Source organism: Carassius carassius, chromosome 13, assembly GCF_963082965.1.
Source record: "Carassius carassius chromosome 13, fCarCar2.1, whole genome shotgun sequence".
In the NCBI taxonomy this organism is placed as follows: domain Eukaryota; kingdom Metazoa; phylum Chordata; class Actinopteri; order Cypriniformes; family Cyprinidae; genus Carassius; species Carassius carassius.
In genome coordinates this window covers 23,714,563-23,720,812 of record NC_081767.1, presented here as the reverse complement: position 1 = coordinate 23,720,812, position 6,250 = coordinate 23,714,563, and positions in this window count along the sequence as shown.

Here is a 6,250-nt window from a genome sequence, read left to right as displayed (position 1 = left end):
CTGCGGTCGAGTTGGGCTCTGCACTTGCTGGCATCTTCCATGAAGACGCGTCAACTTTCAGCAGTGATACTGTGCCAGACAGTGTGACTCCTGTGAACTGTCCCTGAACCCTCAGGCGCACTAGCGCGCCCACTAGCAAGGCAGACAACCATGCCTCTACTACCGCGGGCGTTTTTTTCCACATTTTTTATTTGAATATTAATTTTCACCTTCAAAATTCGTTTTTTTTTTAAACTATTCGAATACATATTCGAATTTAGAATATTTTTTGACAGCCCTACAGTGCATTTGGGAACAAATTTTTAAATATTAATTTTTTTTTTTTTTTAACCAGTGTGTGTGTTCCCTGGGAATTGAACCCACAAGCTTTTGTGCTGCTAACGCAATGCTCTACCACTGAGCCACAGGAATGTATTGTTGTGTGGTTGTATTGTTAGTTCCTGATACCCAAATGCTTCAACTAATATTAATGATTTTAACTTTTGATAATAAGAACTATGGTTTGTCAGTGTCGTTAAAAGAAGTCTAATTTATGCCTATGAATGTAACTATCCAGTGTAATGTATGTACATGTATGTATCTACATATATTGCATTTAACATTGTAAGGCCCCATCTTCTGGCTCACCATTGGTTCTATAGCCTCATGTGACCATTTGCCAGAGTGCTTTAGCATATAGAGACACACACAGGCATTGCTTTTCTGTCTGCACCAGAAACAGTCGTCAAAGTGCCTTTTGCATAATTCACAACTGTCAGTCCATTGCAGCTATTGTCAGCTGGGAGTTAACTTGTCCCCAAGGAACATTATTTGCTGATGGATACACACAATACATATTGAATATTTCACTACGCTCCACCCTCCTCTGTTCCATGCAGTTGAGTGAGCGTGTGTGTTTGTATTTGAATATTGAGCGGCTACTTTAAATCATGCAGAGTATGCCAGCACGCATGTGACCTGCCTGTGTTTTTAAATTGCACACATAAACGAGTGTGGCCCTTTGAGAATAGCAGCCACGATTGCAGAAATGCCTGCCACGCATGGCTGCCGTTTGGATAGGGTAAACCACTCATTGCCGTTTGCATTCAGTGCTGTGAACCGTGGGGCGCCCGCCTGGATGCCCGTGCATAAATTACTGCCATGGAACATAAAGTGCTCTTTAACGATCGCCCTGGACCGCTTTAAACGCTTCTGCTTGAGCAGTCGATACTGCGCAGCCCATTCAATTATGCAGACGGCAGTCCCTCATTAACAGAATCCCGACCTTGACATGTCTGCCCTATTTCTCTCCCCTGCCAGTCTGTGCTGTCTCCCCCGCTACACATGTACACACACGCCCAACCAGTCTGTGTGCCTCTTTGCTGACATGGAAATCCATGAATATCGATTAGTTGTTTGCAGTGTAATTGAAAATGTCAGTTATGAGGCCTGCACAGATAAAGATCAACTCCGCCAGTGGGGGCTTGCTGTTCTACTACCATCTGCCCGTGTTTACGTGTGTGCTAGAGCAGGAGATGAGGCGAGGCTTACTGAAGTGCCCTAAATGTATTTAATTGACTAAAGTCCACAAATGAGAGATGTATGTAAATGAGATATGTATGGAAAAATTTCTGCTTGGAAACCCCACCCCCCACCACATACCATAACCTTTCTATCATTTCATAACCTTTCTCCTTTCTTCTGGGTTTGATGAATTGACAGCATGTCACTTGATTTGAATTCAAAATCAGTTTCCGAAAGGTCAAAGGTTAGTTAGCATTCATTTCACAGAGGACTGGCAAGGGGTTTAAGATTATGTAAGGCATGTAGATGCCTTGTGTTTTCATCATCAGGCCACACAAGAGCAGGTACATAATCTGGTATTATGAGCTTTGAAGCTAATCTATATGCTAAAATACTGAAAAACACTTCTGTTTTTGCCCCCATTTCTCATGAGCTGAGCTCAAAAGATCTAAGACTTTTTCTATGTACACAAAAGGCCTATTTCTCTCAAATATTGTTCACAATTCTGTCTAAATTTGTGTTAGTGAGCACTTCTCCTTTGCCGAGATCCATCCACCTGACAGGTATGACATATCAAGATGCTGATTAGACAGCATGATTATTGCACGTGTTTTAGGCTGGCCACAATAAAAGGCCACTCCAAAATATGCCATTTTATCACATAGCACAATGCCACAGATGTCGCAAGTTTTGAGGGAGCATGCAGTTGGCATGCTGACTGCAGGAATGTCCACCAGAGCTGTTGCTCATGAATTGAATGTTCATTACATGGACCCTACTAATCCGATCATAAAAGGACTAGAAGTACAATCAGAATAAAAAAAGACACACGTAAACACGTCCATCTGATTGAATTGGCCAGATCAGAGTAAACTTTTGGTCATATTGTAAGGGGTGGTTTATACCTTTTGTAATCCGAGAGAGAGAGAACATTTAAACGCTTTGTTCGGATTGGAAAGCGAAACTGGAAAGTACTGTGCATACGCAGTGACGTAGAAATAGCGTAATGACGTATGATGCGCAGAACGAGCTGTTCTTCCTGTTGAATAAAATATCATAAATAATTGTCCCGTCATTATAAAACTCCCCTTTCACTCACCGTCTGTGAAGTGGAGCAGGAAAACATTCCACGAGTCCTTGTTTAAGTATCTCATCAACAAACGTGCGGAAAATGTTCTCATCTAGTCACTTTTTATAAACATGGATGCGTGTAATTTATGTTGTGTGTTTATGTTCCAGATTCTGACTTCATAGTTCCCCAACTCTATAGGAACACCACTCTTTGCTTAAAATGCTCACCATTACGTTTATATATAAAGACTTTAACTTTAGTCCTTCCCTCTTTCAGACACACCCAGGCTTCCCAGGATGCCACTGCCTGCCTGCTGGTTCTCTAATCGATTGCTAATGGCTTCAGTTCCATCACTGCAGAGCAGCTTGGAATCTGGCCCTGGGACTGAATGGAGCGGAAACACCATTTTCAGCTCTATGAGCCGTTATACTGCATTGAGAAGCCCATTCTGCATGCTCCATAGCCCTGCTGATGGTGAGTGCTTGGCTGCTAGATGGCTTTTGACTCTGACTTGCTCTCTTTTTTATTCTGTTGATTTCTTTACAAGTCATAATGTTGAGGGTGCGGAGCAATCCAACATACGGCAAAATAATCTCATCTGATTACAGTGAGTCAATGCATCCGACAATTGCAGATGTCCTTGTTGCTTTCTCTGTTGTGTTTTCAGTAATGTTATCAATAGTCATAATTGCATACACAGGCTTTTTCACAGAGCACTTTTTTTACTACATCCTCTATGTGTTCTGTAATTTTGGATGACTTGGTTATGTTGGTCCTGTCTTACAGATTGTCAGTTTACACACATCATTTGGCTCAGTGTAAGGTCATGTTGGCATTAGAGCTGCAGGCTCTGTAGGATGTTATTCAGCAGAGTGTGTCAGTAACCCAGGCCTGTGTTAATCTGGGATTTCTGCAATTTGGGTTTGTTGTTAATGAGCACCTTTGGATTGTGGTCGCAGTCACTCCTGACAGACCCTAACAGGCCTCCAATCACAACACTACATGCTGTTGATCTTTCCTGATCTGCATGCATTTTAAGTTCTTTTTGTGGTTTGACACAGCCTTTAGCAACTTAGGATAGTGTTCTCTTTTTTCAAGAATGTTTTACCTGTCACAACCCCTCCCCCCCCCGATATCTGCTATTAAATGCGCCTTTAGATTTTTCCTGCAAGCCACAGGGTGGCCGCAGGCTTGCTTTTTCACCCGTTTGTAATTACAGTACCTTGTGGGGGAAAACACATTAACATCCCAGACTTCCTCTTGGGAGGTAGCCAGGGGCTTTTGAGTGTTCAGAGTGTGTGGTAGTATGACGTTTCAAAAGACATTAAAATGTGATGGACTGCTTTGAATATGCAACTGTTTACAGAGAGCATCTAAACGAAGGATTGTAATCAAATGCGTGTTTGTTGTGCTTATGACTGTAGATACTGGATCTTTCTGTTGGCTTGCATTTATTTAATAAATTAAAAAAAACTACAATTTAACTTGATAGCCAGTGACCAAAATGTGATTAAAATGGCATATTTTAATAACATCTTTTGTGTTCCACTGGAAAAAAGTCACACAAGTATCGAGCAAAATTGATGAGTGTGTGACTGTTTTCTGAGTTCAAAGTAAAGCGTGACCACATGACACATGAAACAAATTTATTCAAAATCCACATTGAGGTGGCATAAAGCTTATGTTTAAAATATTCAAAGCACTGTGTACACGACTGCTCACCCAAACCTGTGAAGCCATAAGCCCTGGAGCACAGATAAAAATAAGAGGCAAGAAAAGCAAGAAGAGCATCATGTTATATGAGCAATTCTGGGAATCGCCACATAAGAAAGCACATATTAATATATTGCACTGTTGTGTATGTGTGTGCCAGAGAGAAAGCGAGCTCATCCTCTTAGAGCACTGGTTACATGGGCCTGTATGCTCGACAAGAGATCTGCTTGGGGCTCAGAACCGGGAGCTTTGTTGAATTGCAAAGCTAAGCAGTCAACACTGCTCTACATTTCTGAAGCATTCCCAACAGACTCTGCAGTCATTGAAGCATTTCTGGGCCAGGGATACAGCCTTGTTTATTCAGTGCATCTGGAAAAAAAGGAAAACAGCACGAGAGAGAGCGAGAAGAAAAACGCAGGCTATTTTTTGTTCCCTCGATACAGTGAAGTGTAACTCTCTTTGACGTCTCAACAGAAGGCCTTGTACTACAGCACTTACTGCCAGATGCCTTGATAGAAACCCCTTGTCAAACAGAAAAAGAAATAAATGCTTAATTGAACTAAAGCTTGGTTGGAGGGGGTGCCCGGGTGTTAGTTCCCACCTTGTGTGTTTTCCCCGCCACGTCGTGTATGTGTGTGTGAGCAAGACAGTGTTGCTTTAAACAGAAGAAGAATTGGACTGCATCTCTTAATTTTTCATTACCAGTTTGTAGTTCTTATACTGATGCTAAGCATTAAATGCAGTTGGTCCTTTTCAACTTTACTTTTTTTTTTTTCATGTCACTATTTCGAAAGTAGATGTTTGTGTTGGTTCTTTCAGGCACATCTTCTGCAGCGCCAAGTAGAGTATGAGAGGATTTACATTCGGGCTTCTTAATCTGTGTAAGCGAACCTGTTTCAGGATGTAATTCACATGGTATGTCTTTTGATTCGGATTAGTTTGGGCAATCCTCTTACCCGCTGGCTCAGTATAACTTATCACTGACAGGGCTGTCTCGTGGAACAGAGCAAATCCACATATCCATCCCTCCCAGACTTCCAGCCCCTAATTCTAATCTGTCTAAATCTGATCGGAGACTTTAACTTCCAAATACCTCTTGAAAGCCACAGCTCGCTGGGTAGTTCATGTGAGGCCTTTATTTTGATGCAAAATTGTGTTCGAGGAACACTGTGTTCTTTTTGTGAACGAGCAGGGGAGCTTTTGTCATTTTAATGATATTAATCCTGACTTTAATCAGATTCTACTGGGATTGTCAAACCTTCTAGTGTGTGTGTGGTTTAAACCGTTTTCAATGAGTAATTATGACCGTGTTCCATAAGTGCCGTCGCTCCTGACCGTGAAGCATCGGTTATGAGCATGAAGGCATGCATTAGTCCTTTTTACACTGACATGGTTGACAATGACACCTAAATTGGAGTCTTAAGGCCAGCGACCTATTCATATCCAAGTTACCTCCGTGTGGTACCTTTGTAATACCTCTTGTTGAAATCGATTTAAAATCAGGGCATGGCTTAAAAAGCTTGTGGGGAACATTCTCGGTCACTGGCCATTTCTAAACTTTCTTTTTTTCCTTAGTGCTTTGACTTAAAAAAAATACCATGAAATATTTAAATCCTTGAGTCATATTCTTTATCCTTTAAGGTTGTTTATAATTCAATAAACAGGATTAAAGGCAGAGCAGGCATGCTCCACTTTTCTGTGTCAGCCGCCAGGCCACAAACAGGCTCTTATTAAACGTTTGTAAGATTACGCCTTGATCTCACTGAACACATGTTGGGAGGAATAAAACCAATTTTATTTCAGAAACGGGAGTCCACGGCTCTCTCCGTAATCTCATCGCTGTGCCGTCAAAAGGAAAAGACGCTGTTATGTGTCAAAGGCAATGTGAGGGTGTCTAAGGAGGATGGAAGACAAAAGATGTGACATGCGGGGTGATTCTCGAACTCTCTCTCCAACCTCCCA